The sequence below is a fragment of the Siniperca chuatsi genome, linkage group LG21, assembly GCF_020085105.1.
Source record: "Siniperca chuatsi isolate FFG_IHB_CAS linkage group LG21, ASM2008510v1, whole genome shotgun sequence".
Lineage (NCBI taxonomy): Eukaryota > Metazoa > Chordata > Actinopteri > Centrarchiformes > Sinipercidae > Siniperca > Siniperca chuatsi.
The window spans coordinates 21314241-21333607 of NC_058062.1; the positions used below are offsets into that span (position 1 = coordinate 21314241).

A 19367-nucleotide genomic window follows, 5' to 3' on the forward strand; every position below is an offset into this window, starting at 1 on the left:
TCATATGTATTCATATGTATTTATATTTACCATACAGACATAAGAATGGTAGCAATCTTATCATCTAATTATCTGCAAACAAATAAGCATATTGTCCACAATGTCGAACTATTCTGTTAAGATACTTCCAAAAAAGTGGGCCAGTGGTGGCCTTAGGTTTAGGGCTTGTGTGTTTAGGTTGCTGGTTCCATCCTTGGATCCCAGACTGAATGCCCTGAGGTATTCTTGAGCAAGGCCCTTAACCCACAACTGCACCAGTGGACCTGCTCAGTGACCAACAGATCAGGTTTTACTGGGCAGCTTCAAGGTGTAACGGCTCGGTAAAACACGACTCAAATGCACGACTAACAGACAGATCGGTGTAGTATGAAGCAAGCTTGCTTACAGCAGACAAAAATACACACAGGATGCAGGGCAGGTGGGGTTGGCAGGCTCTGAAATGAGAGGAGAGTAATTGGCAGGATAGGGAACAGCCAAAATGTTATGAATTAGCAGACACAGTGACACCAGGTGTGAATGTGTGTAACTATGTGAGTGTGAATAGGAGCTTCTTAAAAAATAGAGCATTTCTAAGTGAAGTCTTAATAAAGCTAAAAATAAAAAAACTCTGTAAGCTTCCTTCTCAGTGCACCAATGATTTTCAATAATAACAAAACACGTTTTAATAATTTAAAGTCTTTTGAGACTTTAATTTCTTGTGGAAAAAACGTGTTGAATTTGTACTTAGGATTTTCTATTCACTTCAATACAGTTTTTTTTTAATTAGCATCTAGTGGCCATTAGAGGAACTGCAGCTTAAGACATTTGGCTTGAATATTAAAAGGCCACTGCATCTACTTTACACAAAGTTCAGTTCATTCGTCACGAGGAGTTCTACTCAGCTTGTGAAAAGTTGTATGAGGTCTTTTGTGTTGCTGAAGGGAGCTATCTGAAGTTTTAAAATAAAACGCTGATGATGTCATGGGCATTATGGGAAATGTAGGTTCCATTATTTTTGGAGTTTGACCCAGTCAGTCTTGATTGCTTTGATTTTGTCTTCTTTCTTTAATCTGTCTCTTGTGAGTCCATGGAAGTGTAACACTAAATCACTCGAGTGTGCCTTTGTGCACAATGCATTTGTTATCTGTGTGGTTTACATTTGCAAAAAACATCCCAGAAAAGCTGGGCAAACTTGAGCATGCCCTGTACCCTTTAATTTTGTCACATCACCTGATTTGTGCCTAATAAAGGCTGCAAAATTTTGGCTGCTACTATTGCCTCTTTTTTGTCACGTTGGGCCACTAATGAGTGAAATAGCCTGGTGGAGCTTTAAGGTAAACAGATTTAATTCAATTCAATTCAATTCAATTTTATTTATATAGCGCCAATTCATAACAGAAGTTATCTCATTGCACTTTTCCTATAGAGCAGGTCTAGACTGTACTCTATAATATTAATTACCAACAAAACTCTAATATGCTCTACAAATGTTACAAATATGTATTACAGTATATGTATAGCATATATACACACATACGTGAAAAAACAATGCAGACAGACCTTCCTTGTTTCAAGCCAGATGCCCACATGTCTTCCTTTTCAAACAACAGGGATCGTTGCCATGCCGACCCCTGAGACCTGACCTCCTGAGGGGTGAAAGGTCACCCTCCCAGCCTGCTGCTGTTGCCGAAGTGATGAACGGCATCCTGAGTAGTGTGTGTGTGTATGTGTGTATGTGAGAGACTAGAGGAAAGAGTGTGTGTGCTTGACACTACATAGCTTTAAGAGAGAGAGATGATGAGCAATGAAGAGAGATAGAGAATCCCATTGTGTGTGTGTGTGTGTGTGTGTGTGTGTGTAAGAGAAAGACTGACTTTTGTTCTCCATCAGTCATAATCTGGAACAGAATTCTGATAATTTCATTAGGAATATTACAATCTGATTATGGGACAGCAGCAGGTCCTGTATGTAAATGGGCCAAACACAGGGCCACACACAGAACAAGGATTTATACACACACTGAACACACATACATGCACAACTTCTACACGTCTGAGGCACACACACACACACACACACACACACACACACACACACACACACACACACACACACACACACACACACACACACACACACACACACACACACACACACACACACACACAGACAGACCAACAGAGGGTTCCTGTATCTATGTCTCCAGGGGGTCAATTTGCCTCAGGCCAAAGGAATGACATAACTAGGGGAGGTCAAAGATCATGACACTGGGGATAGTAGTGGTGTGTGTGTCGTACAGAGAAGGAGAGACAGGAGAGGGATTTAGCCTTAGTAGGACAGAAACTCTCCTTTATATTAATATACAATTATACAATGTGTTCAAACTGACAGATGTACTCACTTCTCCATGGTCTTTATAATCCACTGGTAGATGCCAGATCAATGGGCTGCTTATAGTCTTGTTAAACCTGCTTTCTGGTGCTGCCAGATAAGGCAGACAGATTCTCTAAAACACAAGGAATAGTGGGACGCATAGCCTGCTCATTTTTAAACAAAACTAACCTTCTTAGGACTTGAACTATCAGTACACAGTGCTGGAATACAACAAACCACATAACATTCAATTGTTTGTCTAACCACAGGATGACTCAAAACAACAGAATTACATTTACGCAAATGAAAAAGAAACACTGGACATATATGCGCGACTTACACACATAGATAAAAGTGCATTCTTCACATATAATGCACTGTGTTCCAAAGCTTACTTACCATTAGGTTTTTTTTGCCTCTTGGGGGCAGCTGAACAAGCTGTAAACACAACATTGACATACAGTATAAATAAGTCTGTCTCTTATTTATACCCCACACCCTCTGCAAATCCAAGGGTGATTGTGCTTTTGCCGTTAAGGCCCCATCCTTCTGGAATAGTGCCCCCCACCTCAGTCTCAGTTAGATCAGTCTGTAAACAGCAACAACATCTGTAAAAAACTTCTAAAAACCCATTTTTACGGACTTGCCTTCCCTGCAACGGGGTTGTAATTTATTTTTCTGTATATTGCTATATAATTATGTTGTTTATTTTTTCTGTATCTATAACCTGTGCAGCACTTTGTAAAACGTGCTATATAAATACAGTTTTACTTCAGTTTTAAATCCATAAGGATGCCAAGGTTGCAAACTGCTGTAAAACCTCAAAGAAGAAGAAGAAAAAGTATTTATCTATTATCTATCTATTTACACATCAAGCAGATACAAAGCATTAGTATTAATTTTTTTTTTTATTTCTGGCAACATGACAAATCGAAGTCCAATATTTGTTGTCCTTTTATAGCTCTATTTTTGGAAATATGCCATTCATGTTTTAAAGTAATCTTTCACGTTGTAACCTGATATTACTGTGGTTTTGTTGTGATACAGAATTGCTCCACAAAATAGTGCCTCTATCCGTTTTGATGAGCTGCTGATGAAATGCACAACTTGCTCCACTATTTTGGCGGACTGTTTTTGTTGATGCAATCCCTGCTCCTGGAACAGCACAGCTGAGCTCTTTGCTTGACTGAACTGGACGGAACTGCCAAAACAACATGGAGGAAAGCCTACTCCTTGCAGTATCCGGGTATTTCTGCCTTTATGACCCAACAGCAGACAGTGAACTCAAATGCAAAGCTTGGTTTCTGTAGCTTGGTTCTCGTGATTAGTTAAATGGTCGCAAAATGGTTAATGTTGAGTATTTATGTGATCATTAGAGGCAAAGCCCCCCGAATATGATATATTTTGGAGAGAATGGGTTGGAAAAAAATGAATGGTATATTCTAATCGTCATTATCATCACAAGTATAAACCATAATTTAACTTTTTGTCGTGGAAAACAAGTTAAAATTGTTTTCTTTCTGAATAAAGCCAAAATATTTTGGTAGATGTACATGCCATCCAACCACATCTAAACGCAAAATAGTTTACACCTGTTCTGAAATGTGGAGTGAAAAGCCTGCCGTTAGGGAGAGGGGCGAGACACGGTGACTCATACAAATGGGGATTACAGGCAGTCTCTTTCGAATGTATTCATGGTGTTGCACTCCGTGTTTACACACAAAGTGACAGATGTAGTTGTGTGTAGAATGAATAAAGAGCGCTTGAGAGAGACGTTAAAACCATGTCTACTTTCACACCTCCATCATCCAATCTGGTGTGATTGTCTGTTTTGGAAAGTTAAAAAATTCATCGCCTTCCAAAACGACCCAAATCAATGTGACAAAAATTATTCATTTGAGCTGTTTCTGATCTGCCCCACCCAGACGTCCTGTTTGGTGTGGTGCTGTAATAACACCACAACACTTCCACATTTGCCTAATAGGACAGTCTCAGTTTAAAACAATACCAAATCATTACATGTTGCACCTAATTTTTAAGAGGAACTGTGTCATATGGCTTAAAAAATTTCCCATGTTACAGCACTGTTTAGACGTGGGTGTTGCAAAAATGGGTGCAGCCAAGTTTTAGCAACAACATGTTGTAGTTTTTCTGCTTCGTTTACTATCTTGTGAAAAAAAACATCAAGAACAACAAAAAAAAACAAAAAACAAACCACACATCCACTCACCTTAGTAAAACTACCTCACAACCTTGTGCAAACTGTAATCTCACCATCACTCATTTATAGCCACAGCCATTTTGTATGTCAGGCTGCCCAAATGCATTGTAGGGGGCAGGATGAATGTTTATGGTTGGTGATATGTGTAGTCTACCTTTTGTGTGTGTGTGTGTGTGTGTGTGTGTGTGTGTGTGTTTAAGCAGTCAGCAGGAGAGGTGGAAAACAGCAGTTGCCTCTGCAGAGATACACAGTGGGCTTGTTCACTAAGAAAATAGATATCATTAGGTAGCTGCTGCACCCCACCCTCCCTTCCACACACACACACAAAATAGATATCATTAGCTGGCTGTTTAGTATTCATACCCATCCACTCTACCTCTCTTGCACACACATGTCGAGGCAGAAATTAGCCAGCAGCACCTGACACTCCATCATGATGTCACAGCGGGATTTGAGTGTGTAAGTGTCCATCTGTGTGTGTGTGTGTACCACATTAGAGGCTGGGCGGAATAAATAGCCTCCAGCCATTAGCTACCTAACACACCCTCCCTTCCTGGAGGGAGAGACAGAGAGAGAGGATGAATGGACATTTACAGAGAATACATACAGTGAAGAGGAGGAATAACAAATACTTATAGAACCCAAAGGACAGACAATGTCTGAGACAATGGTTGCTTTTCTGAGGGTGTACATTTCAAAACTTAAGGGCGACAACAGTGAATATACATTTGTAGATTTTATGGAAAACACTGAATATATTTAAGCAACCCCTAAAAATAAATAAAAGACTAAGAGTCTACAGCCATACTTGCGGCCCTCTGGGGCTGTATTTAAGCACAGAGATGCTTTGAGGTAAATGGTACATGTAAACATGATGTTTAGCAGGTAAAATGTTTACCATGTACAGCTGAGGCAAATGGGAATGTCATTAGTTTTAGTCATAATCCAACGTATTGAAAAAAGCCAAAATTTGCTAATTGTTGCTAAAGACAAAGTACAGAGAACTTGATGGGAATGTTGTTTGTTTTGCAAGTATTTGGTCAAAACTAAAGTATAGGTCAAATTAAAATATTGACCTGATGATGGCCCTCAATGAAAAGTTTAACATTAAGATTTTTCTGGGGACCATTAATGTCTGAACCAATCTATACAATAGTTTGAGATAATTCACACAACACCAAAAATGTCAACCATATAGTAATGGTAAAGGTGAAGTCGAGGGAACATCGAGGTCATTAACATTCATCCTCTAACTTTGCATACATGCCACAGCAGTACTTCCAAACTGTGCTTACCATTTAGCATTTGATAACACATATCAAGTGTTGAATGCAGAGCCAGCCTGGAGTTTAAGCAAACTACTCCCCCATTCAGACAGACACCATGATCCGGGTCAAACCTGCGTTGGAGGTCTATCTGAATGGGTCAACGTGCATCAACCGACCCTCCTTCATGACCCTCCTCCTGACCAGAGTTGGATGCATGTCAGAGGCTATCTGGCTTTGGTGTACTGGCATTGCCATGAGGAACGGAGATTAATTCAATGATACTGATGTTTAAACATCTTTAACCGACGCGCCATAAAAGGAGAGAGAGAGAGGGAAATAAAAAACACAAAGTATTGGTGATCAAGAGAAAGACCATATGAACAGAGTGGTGAAACTGAAACTTAACTTTCATCTTGTAATTATTCATTGTAATTCTAAGGTTTATCTGTGAAGTGTATGAACTACACTGCACACTGCACCTTTGATAACAGTGAGAAGCAGTGTGACATCTGATCTCATATGAATGGGGCCAACACAGGTCGAACATGCATTGAGTAAACCTGCATCATACACATGTCTGCTGTCTGAAAGGGGTATAAGGAACTGTCTAGGTCTCCCAGCCACTAGGGGGGCATCCAACCAATTTGGAAATGCGAACTTTCTTTGGGTTCCCAGCTTATCTTTTTATCATAACTAAAGTACTCAAAAATCATCCCAGTTTCCCTAAAACTCCTGTTGATATCCGGCGTATATTCAAAAATAAGAATAACAATTTAAAAACATTGGCATTGAACTTTCAAAAATGTCATGCAGAATCATTCAATACATTCTCTCTGCTGAGTAGGTTGTTAAAAATACACTCCCTCTTTTTAGCTATGCTAGTGGCACAGCTCCAGAGATGGCAATGTTGGTTGGTTGGTCCATCACTTTGGTCCAGACTGAAATATCTCAACAACAATTAGATGGAAAGCCATACAATTTTGTACAGGCTTTTATGGTACCCAGAGGATGAATCCTAATGATCCTAACTTTTTGTCTAGTGCAGACACTTTGTTTTATGACCAAATACCTGCAAAACTAGTAACATTCCCATCAGCCTCAATTATACTTTGTGTTTTGTGCTAAACTATGATGGTGAACATGGTAAATATTATACATGCTAAACATGTTAGCATTTTTACTGTGAGCATGTTATCATGATAACTACTGCCATACCAACCACTGCAATTTTTACATTTACTTCACTACGACTGCAAAAACAAACTTTGGACCTTGACTTTTATCTAGCTTACAAGTTGGTTGTTTATGACAAAAATTACAGCCTTACAGAGCTGCTAGCATGGAAGTACAGACTACTTACAACTTTACTTGTGTTTATCACTTTGCTTAATTTATATTTGCGCTTTCCATATTTTTTACTTTCCATAGGCTAATGATGACACTGTGTAGAGCATTTTTGAACTAGATAAACCTTTCTCATGTTGTCTCTCGTTTTAATCATCATTAATTGTAACTATTGTTGCTATGTACATTTTCAAATTTTGGGCTTTACTTAGGTCTCTCAAAAGGTTTGGGCCTGTCTGGAGTGCAAATCATTTTCTGTAGGAAATGTTGTTTTTGGAGAAAAGTATCTCATGTGGAAGAACTACAAAGGTCATCTTGCAGCATCATGAATACGTGTGTGAAACTCCATCCCTACTTTAACTAGTTTGAGGATTTTTATGAGGAAATTGGCAAGATTAAGAAAAAAACACTAACTAATATTAAGAACATCAGCAATATTGATTTCCGCATCAATTTGGATTTTAAAAGCCTTTGAGTCTGGCTCCTGCCTGATCTGACCTGAAGCTGTCCATAAGTGAACTATTGATCCGTGTGTTCTGCATTGACGTCTGCTCCGAATCAATGATCTTCTCTTCAAAATCCTCCAAGTAGAGAGGAGAAACTGACATGCAGTTGGAGAACTAATGACATATATGTATTAGTAACAATATTGTAAATCAGAGTGAGGAAAGAGGAGAGGCACCCAGAAATTAGAAAGAAAATCAACAGCTGGGAAAAGACCATGAACACCTCCCATAATAAATGGCATTAATGTATATGAAACAATATTTTATTATGCGCAGAGAGAGTGTGAGGGAGGGTAAAATAGAGAAAAAAACTCACAGCTAGGCAGACAAGTGATGCCGTTTAAAAAATGGCCAAACACAAATGTATCAGTAACTGTATTGCAAAAGAGATTGTTGTCATTGTAACTAAGGGGCCCAGCCCAAAAAAATTAAAAACAGCCCCAGACCAAAAAGACCACTAAGGTATAAGGACAGGGGTATCCATATACCTTTGGTCAAGTAATGTGACTTTATCATAAATCAGACAGCACAACATATTCAATTCAATTCAATTGTATTTATATAGCGCCAATTCATAACAGAAGTTATCTCATCGCGCTTTTCCTATAGAGCAGGTCTAGACCATTCTCTTTATAATATTATTTACAGAGACCCAACAAATCCCACCATGAGCAAGCACTTGGCGACAGTGGCAAGAAAAAACTTCCTTTTAACAGGCAGAACCAGATTCAATGGTGGAAAGCCATCTGCCGCTGTGTTGGGTTGAGAAAGAGAGAGAAGGGGGGTGGAGGAGAGGGAAGCACAATGCAAATTCCACCTAGAATTTTAAAATAGTAATAATGTAATGGTAGTGGTAATATTAATAAAGTAATAATAATAGGAATGATAGGAGCAGGTGTCCCACAACCAAAGATCCAGTCTCTGCAGTAGGGGTAGAAATATCTACTGAAAGTGAGAAGGAGATTTTACAGGGAACCAGTGCAAAGAAGCTAATATTGGAGAAATATGATCTCTTTTCCTAGTTCTTGTCAGTACACATGCCGCGGCATTCTGGATCAATTGGAGAGTCTTAAGGGACTTATTCGGGCAGCCTGATAATAAGGAATTGCAATACTCCAGCCTAGAAGTAACAAATGCATGGACTAGTTTTTCGGGCATCATTTTGAAACAGGATGTGCCAGATTTTTGCAATGTTACGTAGGTGAAAGAAGGCAGTCCTTGAAGTTTGTTTCATGTGGGAGTTAAAGGATAAATCCTGATAAAAGATAAAGATAAGTTGTCATCAATAACTGGAACTGGAAATATACATTGTAATGTTGAGATCTATGATTGTTTTCGCTGGTTTCCACCTGGGTTCCACCTGGGTTCCACTTAAATGGCTACGGCGACTAAACGTCCCTGTTTTGATTGTATTGTGAGAGAGATCCTGACCCACCGTGCATAGTGGAAAACAACGAAGACATTGTGACATCACATAACCCCCATCATTAAACACCAGGACATACCTGACTCTCACTGCTGAAGATGGGCGCTGTTTTCCGAGGGGCAGTGCGCCGAAGAGCTGGTAGGGAGGACTGATCGGGTTGCGGCGACATTTCCACATTTAAATTTGGTGATTTTGTTACTCATATAAGTTGCCAAAGACACTACCTACACTACATTTCTGTTGTTTGTTCTCATAACATTGCTGTGTGGGTTGAAGAGTGGGATATTTCTCTTTTATTTTGAAAGCCTAGCTTTATACAGTGAAGCATCTGTTTTGTTGTCAGACTTCATTCGAAAACCTCAATAGAAGCTTTGTGTGTATAAAAAAGACATTCGGTACAGCCTTACTAAGGAGATTTATTGCGTATTAGACACACAGCATTGTAGGCTTGACGATGTTAGCAACAATGACTTCTATCACTAGCAGCCGGTGTCCATACCGGTTGCAGTATGCAAGCATACGTTACAGTAAATCACTTGACATAAAAAACTACTTGGTTAGGCTTAGGAAAAGATCATGGTTTGGGTTAAAATAAGTGAAGTAAGTTTCACACGGGACACGAAGCCTGGTCTCCTGGGTGAAAGTCCAATGTTTGTGCCATCCGTCCACCCCATCACCTCCATAAGCAGACTTTCCAGCTCTTTATACTACGTCACCTGGCTTCCTGGTTTGCTCCCGTCATAGTTACCAAGATCACTAGAGGTTGCGTCCTACAATAAATGTAAACATGGGTTGTAATAAGCTGCTTGCACAAAAGACCTGTATGGACGTTTTGTTTGGTGGCCACCGTTGTTCTGAGCTGCAGAAGCTTCGTCCAAGTCCTAGGTCCTTGCTGCCCCTCCTGGCTGGCTCACCAATTCAATGTGGGAGAATAACCTCAGCTGGGCCAGATGTCTTCAGGTACTCTCGCACACTGCTTAATTCTTCTTCAATAAAACACTTGAATAGAGTTCAATGCAATATATATTTACTCTAGTTTCAAAACAGAGTAAAAGCGAGGTGGTCCATGGAGCAACTGAACAGGCTCAGTTGTGCTCTCACTTATATTGAAAATCTGAGCTCCACCTTTTGTGGAGCTTATGGCAAGGTTCCTCCTTCGTTACACCCTCTAAACCTAAAATCTTATCCTGACACCATTATAACTTCCACTAAAAAATAACTTTCCTGTACATACTGGTGTCTTATTTTCCACAGCAGATAACACAGTTGGGTTGTACATATGTTGCATGGAAGGTGCCTACCTCTCTCAACTTCTCACAGGTATAAATGTTCAAGTTCCTTCTCACTTTTTTTTTTTTTTTTTTTTTTTTTTTGGTCTGTCTTTTCTTTTTCCTTCCACTGTAGACACTATTATACTAGACACTATACCTGCTGCCCCAGCATGCAACAGCATACAGGATAGCACTGGCCACCACAGACTCATAAAACATCCTCAGCATTGTCCGGCAGATGTTGAAGGACCTCAGCCTCAGGAAATAGAGGCGGCTCTGGCCCTTCCTGTAAAGAGCTTGAGTGTTCTTAGCCCAGTCCAGTTTATTGTCCATATGCAGTCCAAGGTACTTGTAGTCCTCAACAATGTCCACACTGACCCCCTGGATGGAAACCGGGGTCACTGGTGCCTTGGCCCTTTGTGGGTCTACAACCAGCTCCTTAGACTTTGACACATTGAGCTGCGGATGGTTCTGCTCACACCATGAGACAAAGTTACTCACCACAGCCCTGTACTCAGTCTCATCACCACCGCTGATACATCCCACCACAGCAGAGTCATCAGAAAACTTCTGAAGGTGGCAGGACTGTGTGGTAGCTGAAGTCTGTGGTGTAGATGGTGAAGAGGAAGGGAGAGAGGACAGGCCCCTGAGGGGCCCCAGTGTTGCTGACCATGCTGTCCGACACACAGTGCTGCAGACGCACATGCTGTGGTCTGCCAGTCAGGTAGTCAACAATACAGGACACGAGGGGGGCATCCACCTGCATCGCTGCCAGCTTCTCACCCAACAGGGCTGGCCGGATGGTGTTGAAAGCACTGGAGAAGTAAAAAAACATGATCCTCACTGTGTTTGCCAGCTTGTCCAGGTGGGTGTAGATGTGGTTCAGCAGGAAGATCCTCAACTCCCAGCCGGGGCTGGTAAGCGAACTGAAGCGGGTCCAGGAGGGGTCTGACCATGGGCCGCAGCTGTTCCAGCACCAGTCTCTCCAGGGTCTTCACTATGTGGGAGGTCAGTGCCACCGGTCTGTAGTCCTTGGAGCCACTGGGATGCGACGTCTTCGGCACGGGAACGAGGCAAGATGTCTTCCACAGAACAGGGACCCTTTGAAGACTCAGGTTCAAGTTGAAGACATGTTGAAGGACTCCACATAGCTGGGGGGCACAGGCCTTTAGCACCCCTGGCAAACTTCATCGGGGCCTGCAGCCTTGTTTGAGTGGAGTTTCATCAGATGTCCTCTCACCTGGTCAATTTTCAGGCACACAGCAGATGTGATGTGATGGCAGTGCCTAGTTGTTAGGTTAGTAGGCTGTTCAGTACCACGTCGATACTGTGTTTTCATTTCTGACGAGAATTAGCTGGGTCAATGTCTGCTGGTAGATTTCAGCCGGAGCCTTTCTCACTGACTTGATTGTGCAATAATTATCATGCTGTTTCCTTAGTAGGCTTGGCTATCAAAACAAAAAAAAGGTGCACCAGAGGAGATGTGTGTTGATATTTACATGTTGAAAAGAACCCTTCCCTGCGCCTGCAGGTTATTATAGCGATAACTACGAAAAAAACAGCCCAAACCCTGTTGGGGCATGCAGACTCACAGTCTGATGTTTTCTCTATTTTAGATTTAGTTATGGCATATATTTGAGCATCGTACTGCCACAAGTGATCTTCTAGCAGATGAGAGGAAACTAAATTCTTCTTCAACGGCTTGCCCTTGGTGGGAATTGTTGGGTCTCTTTAAATAATATTATAAAGAGTACAGTCTAGACCTGCTCTATAGGAAAAGTGCACTGAGATAACTGCTGTTATGATTTGGCGCTATATAAATAAAATTGAATTGAATATAATTTAATATCGTTGCCCATCTTGCCATTGTTCCGTCCATTTACGTTGATAAATCAGAATTCTTTCATGTTTGTTATACTGATGTAGTGGTTTGCTTACAGTGTCACTGGGGTGAAATTCTGATTTCTTCTACTGTGTGTTTTCTTTACAATGTGGTTTGCTAAATGTGACACTGCTTCCCAGTGGACACGTACGTTATACCCCCAATCCGTACAAGAATAAAACAAACCCACGTAAACGTGTCCGAAGGACACTCGTGTAGGTTTGCTTACGTGCAGCTAACAAAGTGATTCCAGCTTGAGCACTCTCGATCTCTCACAATCCACTACTACTACCACTAGCCTAAGTACTGTGACTGCTACAAATACTGTGCTACTGCTGCAACTACTATGGCTACTTTTATTACTACTGCTACAACTACATTAAATGATGCAACCACTTTACCATCACTACTGTACTGTACTTCTCCTACTACTACGAGGGCTGCTTCAATCACAACTACTATGACTGCTACTGCCAATACTTTTTACCACTGCTTCTCATACTTGTGAAAAGTAAAGTTGGTGCAGCTCTGAGTTCAGTTTCTCATACGTTCTTCAGCCTGGTTTCCATCCAGCCTTCACTGTTTACAGTACATGTGGTAATGTGATCTTTCTCATTAAACCAGGCAAAATAAGTCAAACAGACAGCACTGAAACACAATGTAGGCTCTATGTGAGTGTGTGTGTGTGAGAGAGTTGTTTTTGTGCTGTGCTGGATGAGTGGGTGTGTTCCAACAAGACAGGATATTCATTAATTTGGGAATAATTGATTATCAGCTTGTAACATTTATTACTTGGCTTAAGGTGTGTCTGTGTGTCTGTGTGTGTGTCTGTCACAAAGCTGTACAAAAAAGGTTGTTTTTATTAATTTTACCTATGAAACCCATGATAACTGTAGCGCGCAAGAACATTTCTTACATTTTCTTTCATGCTTCAGTGACCTATGACCTCCTATGATTGTTTTCTTTTGATATTGGCGATTTACCTTTTTACTCATGTTGACCTCAATGACAGTCTCCTGTGGTTGAGTGAGAAATTATGAGAATGTAAAGTGAGAATTTCCATCCAGAGGCCCTGCGGTGTCTGAAGGAAAAGAAAACACAGCAAAGCAATAAAGAATGTGAGAAAGAAACACTTCAGCACTCAGTCTGACACCCCTAAAGCATGACATATATGCTGTTCTAGTTTAAAAATATTTTTCATGCTTCATTGAGAGGATGGATGCTGTTTTCAAGCTTCACCTGAAACAGTCTCACACATTTACAGCTAGGAGTTTCCCAGCAGAACTAGGCAACTAGGCGACATGCAAATCAGGTTCGGCCCTCCTCCAGTCCAATCCAGAAGGTGGTGGTAATGCACCTGAAATTGTTTAGTAACTGCCAAATACACCAGGGTAATAACTTGGACACTTCAGCAGTAGTGTGCCGTTATCCCCATATTTGATTTATTATTGCTGCTTCCCCCCCTCTATGATGGCCCGCGTTTCACTCCACTCTTGAGTTTGGCTGTTCAGAACAACTATAAACACTTCTGCCTTCTGATGTGGTCGGAAGACATGTCGTATGAACTAGTTATTTTTCAGCACCTTTAGGAGTCTGCATTGGTGTACAATGCAAAAAGGCAGCATTGAGGAATAGATCCATGAGTTTGAAGTATCATCAGACAATAAAATGCTGCATGGTGGTTATGAGGAAGGACTTGCCAACTCTGGAATGTTATCACAGCGGCAATTATTAGAGCCTCCATCGCGACAATTGTGAGGTAAACAGTAGAATTACCCTGTTCAAGTTACAAAGTAATCTACCAGGAATTTGTGCTTGCACAAATTTGATTAGGCCAAAGCAGATCTTTGCCAGATTATGTTGAATTGCGTTGCGGCAAATGTAAGCCAATTTCAACTTTTTTGACAGATGACTCTTCATTTTAGTGGTGGAACCCTCTGCATCTGCACCCCCACTATGTCAGATGAAATGAGTGAGGGGGCTGCTTTTTTCATGCAGTGGTAAGGTCTGTCTGAAAACAGTGTTAAAAACAGAATGAGTAGGATTTGTAAACACAACCTTCAAAGTTGGCCCCTCCTCCCCGGCTCAACGACACCAGAACCAGGTTTGGAACTGCCGCTTTGTTTCTATGTGTTAGACAGAAAATGATTCTAAGCTCAAACTCAGCACTACAGACCTCAAGGGTTATTTTCACAAAACATGAAGTTATTTGCATTGGTTGATAATAGGACTTAGTGTGTATGTACACTGCTTGTTCATACACTGCTAGCTACTATTTTTGGAACGTTACATTTATTGTAATGGAAAAACCAATACTTTAGCGAGCTAACTAAGCTAACCGCCGGCACCTACCTGTCCAATCGAAAAGAGGTCCACTCTGCGTCACTCTTCATCCCCATTATCTCCTTCAGTGCTCGCCAACCCCAGATTCCCTCTCATTTTGGAACAATCTTTGCCTGCTTGGCGTTTTGTATCACTATATTTGCATTTTTACGGTGCTGCGTCTGCCATTTTCGTAGCTTTCTCACGCCCCGCATACAGATATTGGCTGGGGGCTACATACCCACAGCCCAAAGGATGCAAAGCGAAATTAACGCATCCAAGCCTGCGGATTCATCCCCATTTGAGTCATCACTAGGGTATCAGCCACCCCTATTTCCAGCCCAAGAGAGTGAGCTTGCAGTTCCATCAGTGCAGCACCACCTTCGGCGTTGCCAGAAAGTCTGGAAGGAGACCCGAGCAGCTCTCCCCCGGTCAACCGAGAATCGCAGATCGACACCGGATACCAGCACCGACTTACGAACCAGGTCAGAGTGTCTGGTTGTCTTCACAAAAATGTCTCCCCGCTACATCGGTCCATTTGTCATTGATCACATCATTAACCCATCTGCTGTCAGACTTAAATTACCCCATTCCATGAGAGTCCATCCTACCTTTCATGTATCCCAACTCAAGCCAGTCTCTTCCAGGCGTCTCATGAACGTGCGCCGCCATGGGAGGGGGTTCCAATACCTCGTGGATTGGGAAGGATTTGGTCCGGAGGAGCGGTCCTGGGTTTCCCACTCCCGCATCCTTGATCGGATGGTGAGGGAGTTTCACCGAGCTCACCCGTGTGTGTGTGTATATGTGTGTGTGTCTCCTGGCCTGGCTCCGTGGTTTCCCGCCTGCTGCTGATCACCGGCACACCTGTCTCCAATCATCCATCAGTCTCCACAATTTAAATACCAGGCTCTCCCACAACACCAACGCCAGATACAAGACACACCAGTAAAGGAGAATACAACAGAGAACACAGGGCAGGGGAGGATAAGGTGGCTGACATCCACACCAATTGTACAGCAAGTTCATTTATATACACATTAAACAAAGTCAGGCTTAAGTTGCAGCCCTGACGAACACCTCTTCTCTTGTTGAAGAATTCAGTTTGTTTGTCTCCAATTTTTACAGCACATTTATTTTCCAAATACATTGATTTAACCAGATCATACATTTTTGCCCCCATACCACAATGTAAAAGTCTGTAATAAAGTCCTTCATGCCAAACAAAGTCGAATGCTTTCTTGAAGTCAATAAAACAAGCAAATATCTTACCATTTTTTTGTCTGGTGTACATGTTTGTTAATTAAAGTGTGAAGGCTATATAGATGTGCCATGTATATAGCCTTGTATGTCTGTGTGTGTTGGAACATCTTCATGAGAGAAACAGAGTGAGAAACAGCATCTGTGTTTGTCAGTGAGAAAGAGAGCGAGAGAGAGCAGGGGAAGGGTTAGGGAGACAGGCAGCATGGCGCCACCACTACAACATCCCCCCAATCATTGAGGCCCCTCTACATATGTTCCTACTCTCTAACTCAATAAGGACAGCACATTTGTGTGTGTGTGTGTGTGTGTGTGTGTCCTTGATATGGTGGCATGGAAGAATTTGATCTGCTCCAAAGAAAGTCAAGTGGAAAACAAAAATTGTCATTAAATAGATAAATCCTCGTAAGAATTCCATAATCCAATATGTCAAATATTAATTTGACCCAAAACTATTGCAAGTTTAATTCAACATTTATATAAAGGCTCATCTTTTAGCAAGCCAGTACCTTAGCTCCTATTCACTTACTTTATGGAAGCTAAAATAAATTATACATAAAACCAGGAGTATGGAATTGTTTGATATACAAAAGTAATTTAAAAAGCCAATGTCACTTCTGTAAATATGTGAACAGTGTTACCCATATATCACCATTTGTGTCCATATAGACAGAAATAGATTTGAGAGTTTTACAATTCTAAAACATACTAGTATAATTTAAATAAATTTCCTCTATTCTACTATGTAATCTTGAGTTTACATCTGATTAGTTTTGAGAGAATTATAACTTCATATCCCATCTTTTACTATAAATTGTGGTTGTTACCCTCTATAGTCCATCATCATTTACCATGTGTTTATATGACTATGACAGGTTGAATCAACCAAGGGCGTTATTTTGGGAGGGTCTTTCTGACCTGTGATGACTATGATACTGGTTCCCTATAATGCTGGTGATCATGGAAGAGTCACGCTGAACAAAAGCAGATCTTATGTAAATGAAATATAAATGTATGCTTTATTCTAGATGGACTCTTGCTAATGTTATTATTGTTTATTATTTGTGAGTGTTTTTTGTTTTTTAGGAATTTGTATATGAAATATGTTATTCATTTGACAAAATAAAAAACTCAAGGTCCACTTACTAGCTTTTTACAGAACTTTCAACTGCATCTTGTGGCCTTCATTCCTCTTCAAAGAAGCTCTGGGAAAAGCTTGTGAATGGACCTCGAATGGAATGGATTTTTTTTTAACTACAGCACTATTTCTAAAATCTAGAATTAACTTTCATGCTCACATAGTTAATTAACACAGACTTAGTTCACTTAGTTCTTGGGTCATAAAGATTTTTTTTTACATATGACTTAATTACCTTAATAAGTAATATAAGTAGCACATATTTATGCCATAATACAATATTAATTGTTAAAAAATGAATTGTAAATCAACTGTTTACTGTTTATAGTTATTTATTTAATTCAAACTCTGGTAATTAACTCTATTATATCACTATTTGCTTTCATACATATTTTAAACATTTATAATTATATATTCATTCATAATGAATGTTATTAATATTAGTCTTCTGATTCACTTGCTATTTATTTGTTAGGATATCACTATCATTTCACAAGTAATTTCTGTTTACTTACTTACTATGAATTATCATTCACTTTAAAGATTCACTTTAATTTTCACTTATAGTTAGGGCTGACATGGGTGACTCCTGAACCATCCCTTAGTCATGCTGCTATAGGCCTAGACTGCCGGGAGACTTCCCATGATGCACTTCTTTCCTCTCTCCTCGTCTCCCTCTCCATCTGTATGCATTTTTATCCCATTACTGCATGTTACAAACTCAACATCGTCTCTCTTCCATAGTTTTGTGCTTTCTTGTTTCTCTCTTGCTCTATAGGAAAAGTGCAATGAGATCATTTCTGTTGTGAATTGGCACTATATATATGAAATTGAATTGAATTGAACTTTTTTTGTAATAAATTGATGTGAGCAGGTTGGTGTAAGTGGGAATCAAATCTGTGGTGTTTCAGTTACAGGACAGCTTGTGTGTTTGTGTGTGCCAAGTTGAGAAAAATGAAGCACACTCATTATTTAAGTATCAACTGGCTCTCTCTCTTACACCGTCATGCGCATGCACACCCTCACACCACACACACACACACACACACACAATGAAAGAGAGAGAGATTTACTGATGTTGGATTGACATATGTGACTGACAAAACCTGACAAGCTCAATAACAAAAGACCCTCTCTCTCTCTCTCTCTCTCTCTCTCTCTCTCTCTCTCTCTCTCTCTCTCCATCATCCCTCTGTCTCTTTGTGCTTCAGGGGGTGATCAAACTCCGTCCGCCCTCTCGCTCGACCATTCTCTCTTCCCCGCCATTGGTTAATCGACTCCTTTTCTGCAACCTGATTGGTTAGCTTGATCTCTCTCTTTTCTCTCCCTCACTCATAATCTCCACCCCTCTCTCTCTCTCTCCCTCTCTCGCTCTCTCTGTCCACCCCTTTCCCTTTCTCTCTCGCGCTCTCTCTATATTTCTGTCCAATCATTGTCTTGGCTATCAATCAGCTCAGACAGTGTGGGGCCCACATGAAAAGAAGAGAGAAAGAGGGAGAGCGAGCTAGAGAGAGAGAGAGAGAGAGCGCATCAACAGCTGTTAACCTCTCTCTCTCTCTTTCTCTCTCTCTTTGTGTTTTTTTTCTGTTCAGAGTGATGGCGGGGTGGGCATTAATCAAACTAACCCCCTGGAACGGCCTCACACACACACACACACACACACACACACACACACACACACACAGAAATAGACACATGCACATGGGAGTTCACAAGTATGCTCCTATGCATAAAGGTGACCACAAGCACACACATGTGCACACACAAACACAAACTATGCGTGTGCGAATACACACAGTGACAGTGAGTTCATGGACAGATGCTCTCTCTCTCTCTCTCTCTCTCTCTCTCTCTCTCTCTCTCTCTCTTTCTCTCTCTCTGAGCTCAGCTGGTGGTAGAAGTGTATTCAATTCCCTGTAGAAGATAAGGGCAGCTGGCAGAGCTCTGTTAGTATGGTGTGTGTGTCTGTGTGTGTGTGTGTGTGTGTGTGTGTCAGGGGACATGGACCCATTGGGGTCTGGTCTGGCTAGGTACCACCTGACACACAATCACACACACAGATAGATAAATGTGACTCTAAATTGACGTGTGGCGCTGTGAGAGAGATGCACTGCGGTTGTCGTGCTACCACGCTATTCTCAGCATTGTGGGAAGTTGGCGACATGTGGGGGGAAGGCGTTTGAGAGAAAGGAAAGAAGAGAAGAAAGGAGGCAGGGAAAGAGGAGATGGAGAGATAAATGAAGACCAGTGAAATAAAACAACCTGACTGAATGGACACAGTGAAGGATATTATAAAAATTTCTTCTTCTGACTGTAGCAGGATTTAAGGTGACATTACACCATCTGGCGGCCATTTTGGAGGTCTTGTGCTTCTGAGAAA

The 19367-nt window shown here is 41.0% G+C and overlaps 1 long non-coding RNA gene across 2 annotated transcripts; it reads right to left on the reverse strand.

Moving 5' to 3' along the window:
* Positions 1–11431: 11431 nt before the first annotated feature.
* On the reverse strand, positions 11432–15990 carry LOC122869293. 2 transcript variants are annotated; one of them, XR_006376287.1, is made up of 4 exons: positions 15204–15990; positions 14329–14396; positions 13254–13351; positions 11432–11628 (listed from the first exon to the last, which is right to left on the reverse strand). It is a non-coding gene; the product is annotated as an uncharacterized LOC122869293 (long non-coding RNA). The 2 variants fall into 2 exon arrangements; XR_006376286.1 differs by lacking the exon at positions 14329–14396.
* Positions 15991–19367: the final 3377 nt, after the last annotated feature.